The 20,382-nt window shown below is 45.1% G+C and overlaps 1 protein-coding gene across 1 annotated transcript in view; it reads right to left on the bottom strand.

The window, feature by feature from the left end:
- Positions 1-20,382, bottom strand: part of LOC105536157 (protein kinase C epsilon type-like) — a 205,155-nt gene that overhangs the window by 82,244 nt on the left and 102,529 nt on the right. The gene's annotated exons all lie outside the window — the stretch shown is intronic.

The following is a 20,382-nucleotide window of genomic DNA, read 5'->3' as shown; positions in this document are numbered from 1 at the left end:
AAAAAAAAAAAAAAAAAGAAAGAAAAGAAAGAAAGAAAAGAAAGAACACCTGAAGGGACACAGCTTTCTCCCAGCACCTGTAGCTTGCTCTTTGACTACTCTGCATGTTATAGCCTGAGGGCCCCCAACAGCACAGAAGCCTTTTATCCTAGGCTTGACACTTTCTTATCTATAAAATGGGCTATCAGGTATCCGTTAGGTTGCTGGGTAGATTACATAAGCAAATACATTAGCACTGGACCTGGCATAAAATAAGCACTCAATAAATAATAGCTATTGTGTTGATAGGAGAAATGAAGCTATCCATGCAACTCTAGATGTGCCAGTCTGGGGAGAATCACTCTCCGTGTATCTTTTAGACAACCGTCTTCCTTGTCTTCCCAGGCAGGCTCTTCCAGATAGAGCCAGGCACAAGACGCCATGTTGATCCACTGAAAACATCCTTCAAAAGCTTCAAAGGATAAAAAAGAGCCTTGGTGTACCAAAAGGGACTTGCCTCTGAGAATGCGATTTTGAGGCCACCCAGCTCATCCCATCCCATTCCCAAGTGACAAAGTTCAGCAGGGAGCAAAAGAAGACTGAACAGGGGAAAAGGCAGGAATTTTGGCATAAATTTGAGTATTACTCAGTTGGTCACCAGTTTTCCCAGCATAGTGAGACCCGCTGGGCAACATCCCCAGATACACAATCTCTTCCAATAGAAATGAATGCTCACTGATCCTGGTGGCCAAAGGCAGCAAGAGTCCTAAATCCTTCAGAAGTAAGAGAGCTTGACGAAATGCCATCCTTTTCCTTCTCTTCCATCGATGAGAGTGAAAGTCTCAATGTATTTTAAAACATATTTTTGATACGATAAAATGGTGGTGGCATACAGCAGCTACTCCCCTAGAGAGTGGCTGAATGGTGCACGCCAACCAAGGGAACCCATGGGAGAGGGTGGGATGGAAACCCAAGCTGGGAGGGACCCCGCATTAATGTCTGATCTGCAGTAACTCCTTGATGGGAAGCAGGAACTTGCTGGGTGGTCCTGAAGCGCAAGGAGGCTTTAAAAACAAGGAGACCTGGACTCTGCTTTTATGATTCTTGGAAGGGACTGATGGGATGCAGACAGCCCTGGCTCAAGCAGAAAGGGTGAGAAAGGGGGTGACTTGGGGGTCAGAATATGGCAGCGTGGGCTCAGTAGAAAACCTTTGAAATCAGACAGGGAAGTGCTTATCTCATACAAGAGGCCAGAAACTTGCAGGAGGCCCAGGGCAAGCTTAGAATAGAAGACTGGCCAGAGAGGAGGATGCAAGAGGGGAGAGGGAGAGACCTACGCCAGAGATTAGACTGACACCCAAGTCCGGAGCCACTAGACCCAAAAGTGAGGCCAGTTGGAATCTTCCTCGGGCTGGGGGCTTGAGAGAATATCAGAATCTCTCCAAGCCCCGGTCTTTCTGATAAAATGGAAACAATAAAAACGTATGCTTCTGGACGTCATTGTGAAGACGACGTAAGTGTTGTAGGTAAAGTGCGTGCGACAGAGCAAATACTCAACACGTGGCAGCTATTGATAGGAGGAACTGATGCAAAGCCAACCTACTGGCATATATTCCTTTCTGTACTTAGATTTTTTTTTTTTAAGTAAAATCACCTTTCTAGACTTCAAACTCCTTGAGAACATGTCAAAGCCAAGAGCAGGTGCTTTAATGTCCCGGTGAAGATAAACCAGGGAATAGTGCACTAAAGGTTTTGGTAAAAGAGACAAGGTCAGCTCTGAACTCTGGAATCAGACGTGTGTCTCCCTTTATGCCTCTAGACACCAGGACATTTGGCACCAAATCCGATACCCAGTCAGGGTAATTATATGATGGAGAGTGGGAACCCACGGGCAGGAGGGCACCCACATCCTTTCACCGGGTATAATCTCACCAAGGCCAACAAGCTTTTCCCTCTGAACATCCGCTACAAAGTCTCCTTTGGGAATTTGTCTTCGGTCTCCTCTTCAAGAAAATGATTCTAAGTTAATTTTACATCAAGTCAGAGCCCCTAAAAGTCACATAACTGGACCTTGCCAGCTTAGACACTGGCCAAATTACCTTCATCGTGTCACGCCTTGGTGTTCAATCCTCCACACCTATGAAGGCTTTTGCTGTCAATGGACCTATGTTTATTATGCCACTGTGTCTTTTATGTGAAGTCCCACATGAGAAAATGATTTTAGAAAAATGTGCCAGTAAGGGGCTGGGCGCGGTGGCTCAAGCCTGTAATCCCAGCACTTTGGGAGGCCGAGACGGGCGGATCACGAGGTCAGGAGATCGAGACCATCCTGGCTAACACAGTGAAACCCCGTCTCTACTAAAAAATACAAAAAACTAGCCGGGCGAGGTGGCGGGCGCCTGTAGTCCCAGCTACTCGGGAGGCTGAGGCAGGAGAATGGTGTAAACCCGGGAGGCGGAGCTTGCAGTGAGCTGAGATCCGGCCACTGCACTCCAGCCTGGGCGACAGAGTAAGACTCCGTCTCAAAAAAAAAAAAAAAAAGAAAAATGTGCCAGTAAGAATTTTGCCTCCCCTGAGGAGTTGGTAGACTTTTCCCTTTCTGATCAAGAAAGCTGTGCAATTGACCTGGTTTTCATTACGTCCTGGCTGCCAAGAAGTGCAAAACCAAATACAGTGCTCAACTGGAGCAACCATACTAGCCAATTTCTTTCTTTCTGTGGCCTTGATTTTCTAGTTGTGTGTCAATTTTATTGGATAAGGTGGTTTGCAAGAAGATGCCTCCATCCTGAGAAGACAGAGGCAGGTCAGGAACCAAGTAAAAGCAAAACATTCTACCCCTAATCTCTTTACCTTTTCACAGCCTACCTCCTCCAAGTAACCTTCCCTCATCACCTCACTCCATAGAGACTGCTCCTTCCTGTAATTCCAGCAGCTGTTACAGCCCTTTCCTGCAGCACTTTCAAATACGTGGGCTTTTGCGGGCATAGGTATTGTCCCTCCTAACTGGGACCTAAGCTAAGGCCCAAGGGCTGCTCCCATGCCCTTCAGTATCCCCCATAAAATCTAACCACACATTAGAAACTCAAAGAATAGCATAGGCATGATCGATCACCTGGAACAGAAGCAGCGAGGAAACTTAAGCCAGGATTCCTCCCAGAGATTCCACCGCCCCTCCCCGCATCTCCAAATGCTGGACTCCTAAGCATTTACTCAGATTTTAAACAGCACATAATGCCATGGCGAGGATGATCCCTGTGAATGCTTTTAGCACATTACTCACCACACTGACTAGCTATTTCTGTCTTACTCCTGAGATCATAACCGAAGCACTTCTATACTTAAATCAAAGAGTGTAATAACTGACATTTCAGATTACAGCTACGTGGAGGTCTGCCCTTAAGGAGATGGCGCTAATTGCTGAATGTGAGGAACAACAGGCAACTCCCAGCCACCACAGCCCTTGCTTCCTGCAGGACCTCAGGTGTGAGAAGAGAGGCTCGGTCTCTCAAGGGCTGAGATGCACAGGAAGCCTCGCAGCAGCAGCAGCGTCCCGGCTGGGCGGAGCTCTTTCCCCAGTCCTGCACCGACATGGATAAATCAGAGCCATCTAGCTGGTTCCTCCTCTCACACGTGTGTCACCTCCTCTCCAGCCTCCAGGACCCCTCAGCCTAATGTGCTCCTTATGCCCAGAACCTGGAGTCAGCTGTCCTTCAAAACGGAGCAGCTCATGACATAGTAAAACCATGACCCCACATACCACTTATTTGTCATTTTATCACTACTGCCTTGTTCTGGCATGTTCTGTCCCTGCATGTGTCTAGAGCAGGGGTTCTCAATGGAGGGCAGGGACAAGGGACAGCATAGTGCCCTAATGGGGAGAGGGGAGAGTTTGGAAAGTCATCTTCAAAATCACCTACAAATAACTAAATTCACTTTGTAAATTCAATCGCCCTGTGGGAGGCATGACCCGGAAGCTCTCCTGCTGTCTCATGAGTGCCGATACTCTCACATGGTCCCTTCACCACATCACTTCCTTATTCAAGACATCACGCCTGACTCCCCACAAATTCACATCACCTTCAGGCTGGAAGAAACCATCAGGGATGCACCCTCTGCAACTTACAGGTGAGGAGGCTGAGGCCTGAAGACGCTAGGTGATTCACCCCCAAGACACAGCCTAATAAATCTTTTAGTCAACAAATATTTATTGAGCATCCGCTACATTCCAGGCAGTGTCCTAGGCTCAGGGGACATAGCTGTAGAGAAAACAAAGTCCCTATTCTTAAAGAGCTTACAGAGCTTCCATTCTAGTGGGAGGAAGGAAAAATAAACAAATAAAGATACATGCCTGTGTTAGGTAGTAGGGGAGGAAGGGCCTGCAATTTTCAATATAGTGGCCAGCGAAGGCCTCTCTGACAGGGTAACATTTGGGCACAGATCAAAATATGTGAGGGAGTGAGGTAGGAGTTCATCTCAAGGAAAAGTGTTCCAGGCAGAGTTGTCTCAGAAAGTGCAAAGACTCTGAGGAAGGGGCAAGCTAGAAGCAGTTCCTCAAACTTTTGTTTAGGGGTTCTCACTGCTGTACCTATTGCTTGTTTTGTAATAATCCTAGCATTCAAGATTCTGTCCAAGAGTAGATAATAATTACAGTACCAATAACATTTATTAAGCACTTAGTATATGCCAGGCATGGTTCTAAATACTTTTCTTTTCTTTTTTTCTTTTTTTTTGAGATAGAGTTTTGCTCTGTCGCCCAGGCTGGAGTGCAGTGGTACGATCTCTGCTCACCGCAAGCTCCGCCTCCCGGGTTCGCGCCATTCTCCTGCCTCAGACTCCCGAGTAGCTGGGAGTACAGGCGCCCGCCACCGCGCCCGGCTAATTTTTTCTATTGTTAGTAGAGACGGGGTTTCACCGTGTTAGCCAGGATGATCTCCATCTCCTGACCTCATGATGGGCCCGCCTCGGCCTCCCAAAGTGCTGGGATTACAGGCATGAGCCACCATGCCCGGCCCTAAATACTTTTCATACATTAATTCATTTAATGTTCAGTGTAACCTCATGACGTATGTATTACTATTCCCATTTTACAGATGGAAAAACCGAGGCACAGAGAACTTAGGTCATTGACCCAAAGGTTGCCCAGTTTTTAAGTGGTGCAGCCAGCACGCACAGCGAGGCAATCTGTCTCAGCCCATCTAGCTTTCATCCTTGAAAGTAGCCCCTTGCACCCTCAGCCTTCTCTGTACTGGTCTTCCCTGGTTCTTCAACACAGTCTGTTGATTCCGTCTTTTAGGCCTTGCTCATTTTGTACCTCACTCACTGCCTTTAACATTGTCCCCAGTCAGTGAAGTCACTTGGATCCCACATCTGCCCCAGAGCTTCCCTTGACTAGTCCTCAAAGGCAGTTCCTTTTGTTTTTGCCAGCATCAACCTCCATCAAGACCTGCCTTATGTACATTCAGCTTTAATAGTGCCCTCCCCTGCCATCCTAAGCACACTGAGGCTATTTTTTCTCCTCTCATTGCCAGTGAAATGAATGAATTCCATGTGGGGGATGGGAATGTAAGGAGTTCGCAATAATGGCTTGTTTAACTCACCTGCATTGAATCTCTCAATCATCACTTTTATTTATTTATTATTATTATTTTTTAACAGAGACAGTATTTTGCTCTGTCACCTAGGCTGGAGTGCAGTGTTGTGATCATGGCCACTGCAACCTCTAACTCCTGGGCTCAAACGCTCCTCCTGTCTCAGTCTTCCAAGCAGTTAGGACTACAGGTGCATGCCGCCACATCCAGCTAATTTTATTATTTTTTGTAGAAACAGGGTCTCACTATGTTGCCCAGACTGGTTTTAAACTCCTGTCCTCATGCAGTTCTCCTGCCTTCACCTCCAAAAGCATTGAGATTACAGGCATGAACTATGATTCCTAGCTCTTTATAATAGTTTTATTAACGGATACTTTACCCACAATCGATCAAACACTTTTTTTTTGAGACAGAGTCTCGCTTTGTTGCCCAAGCTGGAGTGCAGTGGCACAATCTCAACACACTGAACTCCCGGGTTCAAGTGATTCTCCTGCCTCAGCCTCCCAAGTAGCTGGAATAACAGGCGTGCGCCACCTGTCTCTACAGGTATCTCTAAATTAGCCTGAAACAGGTGTTTAAAAACCTGTTAATTTTTGTATTTGGAGTAGAGTCGGGGTTTCACCATGTTGGCCAGGCTGGTCTCGAACTCCTGACCTCAAGTGATCCACCCACCTCAGCTTCCCGAAGTGCATGAGCCACCGCGCCCAGCCGAACACTCTTTAAATAAGAGTAAACTTTGATAAGTTTCGACATACATATACCCCTGTGAAACCATCACCATAATCAAGATTATGAACATATCCTTCAGTCCACAAAGTTTCCTCATAGAGTTTATAATCTCTTGCTCCTGCCCCTCCCACACAACCTCCATCCTGAGGCAACCACTATTTCAGTTCCTATCTTATAGATTAGCTTGCATTTTCTAAAATGTTATATGAATGGAATCATATAATGTACATTCCAAATTGTCTGTTTTTTTTTTTTCACTCAGCATAATTATTTTGAGATTAATCCACCCATTCCTTTTTATTACTAAATAGTATCCATTGTATAGATATACCACAATTTGTTCATCCATTCTCTCTTGATGAAAGATTGGGTTGTTTCCAGTTTAAGACTATTACAAGTGAAGCTGCTATGAACATTCATGACAAGACTTTGAATGGACAAATGCTTTCATTTATCTTTTAAGGCCTAGAGTGAAACGGCTGGATCACATGGTAGGTTTACGTTTAACTTTTTAAGAAACTTGCAAAACGTTTTCCAGAGAGAGACTGTACAATCAACCTTTTTCCACATCTGAAGCTTTGCACTTTCCCATCCTCTCTAATCCACCCCACTATTTCCTTTCCAGCAGAACCCCTAGAGCCTGGGAGCAGGATACTCTTAATCCTCTTCTTCCTCTCTGCCCTATCATCTGGTATTTGCAGACATGCTTTTTCAAAGAAGTCCAGGATCCTAGAAAACAGGGTGGCTCTTCATCTGATAAGCAAATGTTTATCCCTGTCTTAACCTGACTCATATCCATCAGTCTCACCAAAGACTGGAGTCAGCATCATGTTCTAAGAATTCTGTAGCCACCCTTCCCTGCGGTCAGCCTCTATCGTCCTTGGCAGTTCATTGTGTGTCTAGTAAACGCCCAGAAGCCAGCGGTTCCCAGCAAATTAGCTGCACCTCCTTATTATACCCAGCTGTGGGGATGCAAAGTCTCCTCTGATCTTCCCAACATGGAATCCACTCTCCATCCTCCTCCCCTCCACCTTCTCCAGTTCTCCGAGTGCCAGCCAGTTCCAGTTGCTTTTAAGGAAGTTTCGTCTGATGACTCCAGCTCCAGGGAGCTCTCCCTCCCCTGAACTTGACAAGCCCCTGTCTGAGCCAGTTCTTTAGGACTCACTAAACCCAGCAGTCATGCATTTCATTGGGCAACCAGTTTTGAGTCACTGGTAACATATACAATAATATATACAAGCCACAGGGCTGGACCCAAGGAGGATAGAAAGAGAAATCGAGTGGAATCGCTGCCCTCACACAACATAAAATCCAGATCAGGAATAAGACATGGTTACAACTGAAATATTTCTAAATGACCTGGTAATTGCCATAAGAAATTCGAGCTAAATATAGTGGAGGTTTGGCATTTGCCAGGCAGGAAAATGTGAGGCGCAGGAAGTCAATACGCGTTTCTCAGCAAAACAGCAGCCATTAGCAGTCACTGGAGAATGAAGGTCACTGTAGAACGAAGGCCAGTGTCTTGGGCAGGTTAGATTTGTTACGACACTCAGGACCCCCTCAGATTTATTTCTGTATCATATGCTAAACCCAAGCACTTTCCTTCCCTCCCTTTTCTGGGCTGCAAAAATGTGTTTGCTGCACATTTATTGAGTGCCACTGTATACCAAAGAGCAAAACAGTCCACTGCCCCTGAGGATCTTCCAGTCCAGAGAACAGTAAGAACTATACACCAGCCCATTATTATACAACATAGTTGGCAACCTTATACAATGTGGCCACAGAAAAAGTGCAAGGGTGACTATCAGAACCATCCCCCTTGGGTCAGGAAGCAGCAGAGAGGACGGCTCTGTGCCGAAACGAGGACTTCAGCAATGCACACTCCCCCCCTCGCCTCCAGGCCCTCCTTGCCAAGGCCCGGCCACGTTACTTGCAGGCTACATTACTCTCAGTATCTATGGCGTAGTCTTGCTGCTCCCCAACCTCGAACCAGTGGTAGCAAGCCCCCTGAAGCCCCTGACAATCAGTTCTCCGTCCAGAAAAGTCCTTCCCTCCTGGCAGCCTCGCACCTCAATCCTTAGCCAGCTTGACGCTGGCAGCCTCTCCTAGCACCGCACTGTGGTCCATATGGTGATCCAGCTGATGCTGTGTGACGCAGGACAGCTTTGCCTTCCAATGCACGTCAGCCCCAGTCACGGGTACACCATGGCATTTAAATTGCAGTGAGGGACCTTTGATTTGGATGGGGAAGCTAAATTAGAAGCCTGTAACATGTTCAAAACACTTACATGAGGGATGAACCCAGGGGCAGGCCCTCAAGGGGGCGGGCACAGCATATCAATATTTATTTATCATACTTCTGGCAGGAAACCAGGCCACCCAAGTGGACTAGGTGTATGGGGGAGCTCTCAGAGCCTGGAGCTCAAAGGAATATTTTCCCTCCATAGAGCCGCAATGAAGCCTGGATTATTAACAGAAAGAGAAAGAAAATCCCATGGAGAATAATAAAGCGCATGCCTCAAACACTCTAGAACAGCCACAGCCAAGATTCTTCAGGGCCAAGAACTCCTTTTCTTACCCCAGGCAGCATATCTGTTCTGTAAACATATTCTAACAGTTGCATATTCACACATGAAAGCAACTCACTGATCTAGAAGTCACATGCCTGGCCTCCTTGCCTCTTCAGATCAAAGAAAATAGAATAAAGTGAAAGCATCTGAGCAGCACAGAGCCATCTCCAGGCCCCAGAATCAGTACTGTACTCTACTCACAGACCCTACCTCAAACCTGCTTTCCCCACCTCAGATGCATTTCAACAGCTCTGGGTCACTTGCTGCAACTAGCTAGCCCCAGCTCACTGCAGATCCCCCTACGCCCACAAAAGCAAATTCCGAGGGAAAAGTAGCTAGCAATCAAAGGCAATGTGAATATAGGCCTTGTTCGTCTCCTCATTCAACTGCAAAGACCTTTTTGAGCAACTGGGGAAATTGGTTTGAGTATTAGAGGATACTTAGGAATCATTGCTGGATTTGCTGTGATCATGGTTTTGTGGTTATGCAAGAAAATGTCTTTATTTTTTTGGAGATGCAGTCAGAAATATTTGGGAGTGGAATGTTAGGATGTCTGGGATTGGCTTTAGAATATTTCTGCAAGAAAAAGATGAAGCAAAAATGTTAAAAATCTAGACGATGGGGACATGGGAGTGGGTCATACTACTCTCTCTATTTTTATAGGTGTGAACATTTTAATAAGAAAGGTTTTTTTTTTTTTAAAGCTCCAGGAAGGGAAGAATGCTACGGGCACGGCAGCCAGTCTGCAAACAGAGAATGCAAACCAACAACTCAAACAACCTGGGTCAGTCTCAAGGAGGGTTCAGCACACCCTGGAATTACAGCCAGCCACAATAATGAATGGTCATAATTATGACTACAGATCAAGAAGCTACGAGATGACATTTTTGGTATATTGGAATACAAGTAAATAATTTTTACCTAAAAACGTGGACAGAAGTGTTTTAGTTTAGTTTCAGTCTAGTACTTAAAAAGATGTAAAGTTCTCCGTTAAACTTCTCTGGCGCACAGTAGTTGTCGAAGTGTGGCTCCTGGCCCAGCAGGTGCAGCATCACCTAGGAACGTGTTAGAAATGCACATTGTCAGGCCCGGGTGCTGCCCAAGCCCTCCTCAATCAGAAACGTGGGGAGGAGGGTGGGGTGGGGCGGAATTAGTGTGTTTTTAACTAGGCTTCAGGTAGTTCTGAGGCTTACTGCCCTGGGGTGCTAGGTGACCCAGCCATTACCCCGAGTCTGTTAAACACACAACAGCGGTATATACACGCAGGCACCCTACCCAGATAAACTCTGCCCTACACCCTGTGCCCTGACCAGGAAAGTTGACAGGGAGAAGAAACAAAACAACACAGCCTCCGTGAAATGTGTGTGCTGCAGGAAAGCTCCATAAATCCCAAGGACCCTCCTCCTAAGTCTATGCTCCAGAAAGCCCCATTAACAGCCGGTGCCCCATCTGTAGTTCAAAGGATGCAAACTCTATTAAAATGGGTCGTAAAAAACTTATATAACCCACTAAGTTCCAGTACTCAGCAAACCCCACGGAGTACTCTGTCTCCGGCTGTGGCTGGTTGGCAGCTTCTCCAGGCACACTGAGGTGGAGAGAAGTACCTAGGTCAGGGTGACCTGACTGCCTGCCTGCATGGTACAAAAGATAATACGCCTGCAGGCGCAGGAGATGAGAGGAGGGCAGCATATGGTAGAAAAGCAAGTCCCTGCTTCAGTGTCTAATTCATGAAATCACAGAACGTTCTGGCTGAGCAAGGGAGATCACCGAGACCAGTTCTCAGATTTATAGATGAGGAAACAGGCTCAGAGAGGTGAAGTGATCATCCTAACGTCATACACCCAGTGAATGCACAGGAGAAAGTCCAGCTTCTCTGAGTCCCAGTGCTGAATTGGATCCATTAAACAGTGGGGAGGGGAGGGAGGGCGATATCTCAGTAGATGTAGGAGGGACGAAGGCAGGGAGTTCAGCACAGGGTTGAGGGTACAGACCCTGAAGCCAGATTGCTTGGGTTTAAAACTCAACTCCTCTACTTAAAAGTCTTGTGTCTTGTGTCTTCTTTGTGTCTCAGTTTCTTGTTCTGTGAAATGGGGATAGCGATAACATCTGCTTCACAGCTGGAATAAAACTAAATATGAGTGAAATCAGATGAATATTTAGCACATAACAGGTATTCAACACACGTCAGTTAGTCCATGCCATGTTCACTTTTCATGCTAATAGTGGTTAGCTTTGGACGCTGGAGTTAGAATGGCACTGGGGGTGGGGTTATGGGACATTTTCATTTTCTTTTCTGTACTTTCAAAAATGTGTTTTCAAAAATGTTGCTTGGGTCATTTTTTAAAGTCGATTACATTCTGACATCTATTGGGTATGTATTAATCATATTCTGTCTGCACAACCTGGTGCTAAAAGCTGCGGAGGATCTGAGAAAAGGAGAAACCACAGGCCCTCCTTCAGAGACTTGACTTTTCTGACCTGATTAGAGAAACGAGAGTTATACATAGGAACTGTCGAGAAACCAAATAAACAATACGGAAACTTAATGCAGGGCACTATACTTGGCATAAGTAGGAACCAGAGAGTAACAAGACATTGCCCTGTTCTCAAGGAATTTGCAGCCTAGTTAGGAAAGCAGGAGTGTACAAGTAGTCCTAATATAATTATATAATGATGTGATAACATATTGAACAATTACCAGATGGCACCCACATATCCAGGCTTTATTATCTCAGTTCATATTATTATGTACAGTGTATCATCTCGGTCATGTATCATGTCAGTCAATCCTCAGCACAACCCTATGAAGTACACACTATTATGGCAGATAAAAAACTGAGTGAAAGACATGAGCACAGCTTTGCCGGTGACGGTGAGTAGAAGGTCATTCCCAAAAGAGGGAAGAGTATAAGCAAAGGCGTAAAGGCTGAAAGGCCCAAGGGGCTTGGGGAACCAAAGGTAGTCCAGAGCAGTGGCAGGGAATGGGTTCCTGGGGAATAGAATGGGAAGAGAAACCAGAAAGGAAAGCAAGTGAGATGCAGAGGGCCTTAAACACAAAGCTAACAGAAGAGTCTTGAAATGAAGAGTGTGTGATCAGCGACACTCTGGCGATAATATTCTGCCTGCAAGGGTAGACAGGAAGGAGAAAGACCACTGAAGGGGCCTCCATGATTGCTCCAGTGAATGGTGTGGAGCCTGGTATAAATGATGCCACCACACCTTACCAAGTATGCAATACTAATGCATACCAAGCACCTCCCACATTCAGGCACTGTTCTATATACTTCCATGTATTACTCATGTAATTCTCAGAATGACCCATTATATAGATATGATTATAGTCCCATCTCATGTGGGAAGAAAACTGAAGCATAGAAGTATTAAATAATTTGCCCAAGTTCAAAAACAAGGAACTTGACATCATTTCACTTAATCCTTCCAACAACCTTGACAGACTCAGAGAAGTCACATAACTTGTCTGGGCACTAACCTGGCACAGTCTCTCCGATCCCAAACTGATACCCACCTTGGGACTCAGCTCCCTATGCCGGGGTACAGCTCTACACCAGGGCAATGGGACTGCAAATTTCAGTAAGGGAAGGAGGAACCATGAGTGGTGAAATTAACAGGACACGCACAAGGCCACATCTTGTATTATTCCATCTATATAAAATACCCAGAGCCAGAAAATCCTTAGAGAGAGAAAGCAGAATAATGTTTCCCAGCGGCTGGGGGAGGGAGGAACAGAGAGTGACTGCTCAATGAGTACAGGGTTTCCTTTTGGGGTGACGGAAATATTCTGGCAATAGACAGTAGTGATGGTTGCACAACACTGTGAATGTACATTAGCGGCATTTTCACTAACGGTACATTTTATGTTATATGTCCTTCACCATAATGTTTTTAAAACCCTAACAAGATAGACCAACCCTTTGGGTGTCGGAAAAAGGAGCTGAAGATGATACATTATTCGCCACTTGTACTTAAGAGCCTAGAAAAATCAACCATGAAGAAAGAACACAGGCTGCAGACAAGTGAAGATATCTTTAATACAGAATATATGTTCTCCCCTAAAAAGGCCTTATCCTTTTATGCAGTTCTTGACTCCTCTAAATACCTCTGTCAGAATGCTATGTGTGAGCCAGGGTAAGTGGCATTTATCCTTTCTTTTATCAACCTATGTCCTGTCTTCCTGCAGCAGCTGTAATGAACAGGGGGTTTAGTGCAGCATTTGAGAGCAAAGACTTGAGAAACCAAGCAGAGTCACGTTCAAGTCTGGTTCCATCATCTATCAGCTACGAAACTCTGGAGAATTCACTTTGCCTCACTAATCATAGTACCTACACTTCATAGTATTCTTTCAAAAATTAAATGAGACACTGTTCATAACATGCTTATCACTAATTTTCATTATGTGTGCTATAACATTAAAATCATGCAATCCACATTGTATGATTGTCATTTCATATCTAGCACTGTCAATTCCCTCTTTGAGGTTGGTGAAGCCCTCTTACAATAACTTCTCTTACTTTATGTCAGACATTCATCCATCCAAGAGATTGGGCTGTGTCCTGTAGCAGAATTGTGTCCATGAGCTGCAAACCACATGCCAATGATGCTCATTCGATTCCCCAGTAAACCGAGGCCCAGGAGCTAGAATAATGTATGATCTGAAGATCCCATCTCTCAGCTGTGAGCTGCACCATAGAATTTGTTTATAGCATTTATTCTTCCTAAATAGGTTTTGCTCAGCCTAATATTAAATAGACTGGCTTTTCTGAGCAGGGAAGATGGTTCAAGAACCCATTAAAATCCTGTTCCTGGGCCAGGGGCGGTGGCTCACGCTTGTAATCCCAGCACTTTGAGAAGCTGAGGTGAGCAGATCACTTGAAGTTAGGAGTTCTAGACCAGCCTGTTCAACATGGTGAAACCCCATTTCTACTAAAAATACAAAAATTAGCTGGGCATGGTGGCGCACGCCTATAATCCCAGCTACTTAGGAGGCTGAGGCAGGAGAATCGCTTGAACCCAAAAGGCAGAGGTTGCAGTGAGCCAAGATTGTACCACTGTACTCCAGCCTGGGCTACAAAGCAAGATTCAGTCTGAGAAAAAAAAAATCCTGTTCCCTCTCTGTTTTTGAAGTCCTGGTAGCCTGCACTGAACTGTTTACTTGGTTTTCAAAGGCACAAAATCTCACATTGCTCTCAGGTGCATTCGCCACCTAGCCTAGCACCTGTAGAGGCTAATCCTTCAGGGCAGGAGCATCATCCCTTCCCACTGAATCTAACACAAAGCCTTGCCTGTCCAAAGCTTCCTGTTGAAGTGACTGATGTGTGTGAGCAGCTCTGAGAAGACCCAAACTAGAGACTGGAGGGTAGAGATGAGAGATCCAAAAAGACAGAGTATCTGCCCTCCCATTGAAGGCTGGGTAAAGGGACACTAGGTATTTGAGTCATGCCGAGATCCAAACGTGCAGAAGGATCACATTTTGCAGAGTCAGGGATGCTGGCAGCGGCCTGCTTGCCAGGCACAGACGTTTCTTTAATGAAATCCAGAGAAGAAGAGTGATGAGCAACACATGTGTGAAGCTTGCTTGCGCTCTCTCACGCAGTCTGAAGGTGCAGGAGGCAACATGGGGAGTCAGGCAGGCTTGACATCACATCCTGCTTCTGCCACTCTTACTAGACTGGGGGACGCTGAGTAAATTATTGGACTTCTCTGAGCTTCAATTTCCTCACCTGCAAAATGAAAATGATGCCACATATTTTACAGGGTGTTTGTGAGCTTTGCATGAGATGATGCCTGGCATATATCCATAGATTTTTTAAATTCTTTCAAATGACTGCCCTCGATGCGGACTCCTGTAATAATCAACGGTTGTCAACGTGTTCCCTCACAAAAGCACGTAATTGTTGCACATCATTCACCTGATAAGGAGTCAATAGCTAGAATATACAAAGAGCCCCTAAAACTTAATAACAACAGCAAAACCTGATGTAAGTATGGGCAAAGGACTTGAACAGAAGTCCTTTGTCTTAGGAACATGTCATTGCATTTTTTCTCCAAAGAAGATATACAAGTGGCCAGTAAGCACATGAAAAGATGCTCAACATTACTCATTAGAGAAATGAAACTGGTGGTTAGTATCCAAAAAGAAAAAAGAAAAAAAAAAAAAAGAAGACTAAGCGTTGGTGAGGATGTGGAGAAATTAGAACCCTTGTGCATTGTTGGTGGGAATGTAAAATGGTGCAGCTGCTATAAAAAGCAGTAAGAGGGTTTCTTAAAAAATTAAAAATAGGGTCAGGCGCGGTGGCTCACGCCTGTAATCCCAGCAGTTTGGGAGGCCAAGGCGGGCGGATAACAAGGTCAGGAGATCGAGACCATCCTGGCTAACATGGTGAAACCCCATCTCTACTAAAAATATAAAAAATTAGCCGGGCACGGTGGTGGGCGCCTGTAGTCCCAGCTATTTGGGAGGCTGAGGCAAGAGAATGGCGTGAACCCGGGAGGCAGAGCTTGCAGTGAGCCGAGATTGCGCCACTGTACTCCAGCCTGGGTGACAGAATGAGACTCTGCCTCAAAAAAAAAAAAAAAAAAAAAAAAATTAAAAATAGAATTACTATATAACCTAGCAATTCTGCTTCTAGTGTGTACCCAAAAGAACTGAAGCAGGGTCTCAAAGAGATAGTTGTACACCCACGTTCATCACATAATTATTCAATAGCCAAAAGGGGAAAACAGTCCAAGCATCCATCAATGGATTAGAAAAACCAAATGTGGTATGTCCATACAATGGAATATTACTCAGCCTTAAAAAGGGAGGGCAGTTCTGACATATGCTACAACATAGATGAACCCTGAGGACATTATGCTAAGTAAAACAAGCCAGTCACAAAAGCACAAATACTATATAATCCCACTTATGTGAGGTAGCTAGAGTAGTGAACTTCACAGAGACAGAAAGTAGAAGAGTGGCTTCCAGGGGATGTGGGCAGGGGAAAATGGGAAGTTAGTGTTTAATAGGTACTGAGTTTCAGATTTGTAAGATGAAAGAGTTCTGGAGACTGCATGCACAAAAATGCAAACTCACTTAAAGCCACTGCACTATACACTTAACAATGGTTACAGTGATAAATTTTATGTCATGTGTATTTTACCACAATTTTTTTAATTTGCAAAAAAAATGCCCAGTTGTTTCATATTACATACTATGGAGATGCAAGAGAATGAGAAACAAATGCCTTGGCCTCAAGAGGTTATAATCTCTGAGGAAATGAGATGAGCGCACGCAAAAGGAGGCAGGGTAAAACCCAACGTGGCTCAGTACTGGAGCAATCAGAGCAGCGTGTCATCAGTGCAGCTGCACAGTGGTGGGACTCTGCGGAGGCAGCGGGGACTGAGGCTTGAAAGGGAAGAAGAGGCTAGATGGGTGTGAGGACAAAGGAGGGCATCAGGCCTGGGACAAGGAGAGGAGACTGAAGGGCAGGAATGCAATGACACGTTCCTAAGACAATAAGGGAGTCTGTGTCCTTGGAGAGAAGCCGCACACTGGGAAACCATTTGGGTAGGCAGGATACAGATGTGTCAAGCAGTCTTGAATGAAAGCTGGGTGAAATTATGCTAAGTAAAACAAGCCAGTCACAAAAGCCTTGTATAATGTCCATGGGATGCTGTAGGAAAGGAGGGGCACTGAAAATATGGAGACTATTACAGGCATGATATAATACCTTGTTCTGGCACAAACCACCAAAGAATAAGTAGCATTGTCCACATTTCAGCGAGGTAGAAACTGAGGAAGACAAAGGTAAGCGAGTCATCTGGTGACACACAGTTGATCAGCTACAGAGTAGGTGACGCACAACTGATCAGCTACACTCCCAACTCCAAGCGTGAAGGTATAAACTTTTCCATTTCTTAGTCTTCATTCTGTAAATATTTTTTGAGCACCACTCTGTGCCAGGTGCCCTCCTCGACAGTGAGGACCAGAAAGACTGCAGGAGGAGCAGATTTGGGAAGGAAAACCAGGAGTTTGGTTTTGGACATCTGAGGTGTGAGAAGCCTATTAGATACCTAGAGAGTTGAATATACCTCTGAGGTTTAGAGGAGTGGTTTGGACAGAAGTGAAAATTCCATAATAATCAATATATAGGAATCATTTAAAACTATGGGACTGAATATAGCTGATAGCTTTCCCTACAAATATAAACGAAAACTGAAAGAAAGCAAAACAAACAAGGAGGGGAAGGAACATCTCAGAAAGTCAAGACAGATACTTAGGATTGCTGCCTAACTTCCTTCAGTTCCACTGTCTGATTTCTTTTGGCTATCACTTGTGGGCATGTGATAATTAACAAGCTAATTTACAGAAAAGAAAACACGTCTCAGCATGGTAGAAGTCCAGAGGCTTGTGACGACATCTGTAATGACCTCTTAGGCCATCCGTTTAAATTAGTGCAGTGACCCAGGACTAGAAAGAATTCAACTATGGTAGAAAAGAAATTAGATGCTGAACAAACTGAAATACAGAAACTGGAACGCTGATATTGTCTGTTTTCCCCACCTCACCACTGTTCAGATACCGAGGACACGCTCAGGGGCTGGTCCACATGTGTTATCTGTATCGGTGGTCTCCCTTAGAAGGCTGGTCAGGGCTCAACTCGCCACCTCCCAGGCATCTCATTAGCCGCCAGATGCCAAATTAATTGGGATTAAAAGTAAGATTATAATTTTTTAATACCATACCCAGCTCCACTGGGGGTGGTTATCTGTGCAGACCATAAACACAGAAAAGCAAAACCTCCACATGTTTTTGTTTCAACAAGAAAACTTCCTGGAATGACAGCCAGGTAGAGATCAGCTCTCCCCAGGGCAGAGCGAGTGATGCGGGTGGGGCAGAGGGGACGAAACGTTGTTGAGAACAGGAATGAGAAAGCGAAGCACAACAGAACAAATAGGGAAAGAAGGCTCCCCAGGGTGACTAAGTTCCAGGCAAAGTTCTGGAGGTACTGCAGGGAAAGGTGGGGTAGACCTGTCAGGGCAATGAGACCAAGGCATCTGTGTCCCAGGCCTCCTCTCCCCACCAGGCACTTGCTCTCCACCACCATCTGTCTCAGTCACTGCAGGAAGGCAAGGAATACACAGAATGGAATGGTTTACAGGACCCCCATGACAGATAGGGACAATTGTAAGATGGAATTGATCTCAGAGTCCCCAGAAAACAACCTTCCTTGTCCCTTAAAACTCCCCTCGCTCCCTGCCTCCCCACAGCACCCCAAGCAATTGCCTAAAATTCTACTCAGGGCTGTTCATTCCTTTGGGTTAAAGCAGAGGGCATATCAGAATCATCTGGAGCACTTGGAAAAATACAGATTTCAGGGCACCACAAGAGACTCACAAATCAGAATCTCTAGGATTGAAAAACCAGGCAAATGGCTGGGTGCAGTGGCTTACACCTATAATCCCAGCACTTTGGGAGGCCGAGGCAGGTGGATCACTTGAGGCCAGGAGTTCGAGACCAGTCTGGGCAACATGGTGAAACCCTGTCTCTATTCAATAGAAAAATTAGCTGGGCATGGTTGTGCACACCTGTGGTCCCAGCTATTCAGGAGGCTGAGGAAGGAGAATCACTGGAGTCCGGGAGGCTGACGTTGCAGTGAGCAGGAGATGGTGCCACTGCACTCCAGCCTGGGTGACACAGTGAGACTCTGTCAAAAAAAAAAAAAAAAAAGGAAGGAAGGAAGGAAGGAAGGAAGGAAGAAAGGAAGGAAGGAAAACCAGGCAACTGGGTTTTTAAAGTCACTTCATGTGATTCTGATGTGTGGCCAGAATTGGGAGAAAAACATTGCCTTCTCTAGGAAATTTTTTGGAAAACAATACCTACAGATGCTCTACTTGCTAGTCCAAATAACAACCACTACCATTGATTGAGCGCTTCCTGGCTTCCTGTGCCTGAACTACGAATATTACGCATATTGTATCTATTATGTCTCATGACAAACAACAGGGCTGGTGTTATTATTCCCATTTGACAAGGACACTAAGCTCAGAAACATTAGCCAAAGTTACTCAGTTTGTGATGGTCCAGGATTTGAACCCAGGACTCTTTGCCTTTCTCCCATACATCATTTTTATTAGATGTATTATCGGGGGGGGGGGGGGAACAAAACCAATGGCCAAATCTACAATCTAGTTAGCTCCCAGGAGGCAGGCTCTTTCCTGTACACTCAGGTCTGTTCGCCCTTCACCAGGCCTGGGGATGAGGTCATGCTGGCACTTGGGCCATCTCTGACCAGGCCAGTTTCCTATTTCTAGGGCCCAAGAGCCAACAGAACATCTGTAGGAACCAGAGCCGGAATCAAGCTCTCTGTGGAGTCTGCTAATGTGGATGTGTTGGCTCCAAGTATTTGGACTAAACACAGTCTTAAAAACCTCCTGCTTAGGGCAAGGTTTTGAAAGAAGCAGTCGGGGGGAAAGATATCCACGCCCACAATACGGATGTGAGGAATAAGTAAATGTACACAGATGTGGCCAGGCAGGGCGGGATCTGAAAGATAAACCAGAGTTGGCTCAGTGGGAAGGGATGAGCTAACTTCCTATACCAGCTCCTCCTGGTTCCTTTCTCCGGAGCAACTTCAAAGGCAAAAAAGCATCAAGTCTACCCCCGAAAGCTCCTGGGCCTCTGTCGGTGAGGGAAGGGAAATAGCAGGAGAGAAAGACTTCCATCAGGTGGCTCCTGGCTATTTTTTTTTTCAACTTTATTGAGGTATAATTGACAAATAAAAATTGTTTACATTCAAGGTGTACACCGTGATGGTTTGATATATGTGCATGTTGTGAAGTAATTACCACAATCAAGCTAATTAGCATATTCACCTCACCTACTTTTTTGTGTGGTGAGTATAGTTAAGATCCATTCTCTTGGCAAATTTCAAGAATATAATACATTATTATTAACTGCAGTCATCATGCTATACATTAGGTTTCCAGAACTTATTCATCTTATAATTGAAAGTTTGTGCCCTTTGACCAACATCTCCCCATTACCCTCACTCCCCACCCAGCCCCTGGCAACCACCATTCTACTCTGTTTCTGAGTCTGACTTGTTTTGATTCCACATATAAATGAGATCATGCAATATTTATTTTTCTATGACTGGCTTATTTCATTTAGCCTAATATCCTCAGGGTTCAGCCATGTTGTTGCAAATGGCAGGATGTGCTTCTGCTTTAAGGCTGAATAATACTCCATTTTTAAAATCCTTCCATCTGTCAACAGACACTGAGGTTGTTTCCATATCTTGGCTATTGCAAATAATGCTGCAGTGAACATGGAAGTGCAGATTTCTCTTTGAGACAGTGATTTTATTTCCTTTGGATACACACCCAGAAGTGGGATTGCTGGATCATAGGGTCATTCTATTTCTGACTTTTAAAGGAACCTCCACACTGTTTCATAATGGTTGTACCAACTTACATTATCACCAACAACGTAAAGGGATTCCTTTTTCTCCACGTCC

The sequence above is a fragment of the Mandrillus leucophaeus genome, unplaced genomic scaffold (assembly GCF_000951045.1).
Source record: "Mandrillus leucophaeus isolate KB7577 unplaced genomic scaffold, Mleu.le_1.0 Scaffold1558, whole genome shotgun sequence".
NCBI classification, from domain to species: domain Eukaryota; kingdom Metazoa; phylum Chordata; class Mammalia; order Primates; family Cercopithecidae; genus Mandrillus; species Mandrillus leucophaeus.
Note: the sequence above shows the minus strand (reverse complement) of the source record. Positions and strands in the feature narration are given on the sequence as shown.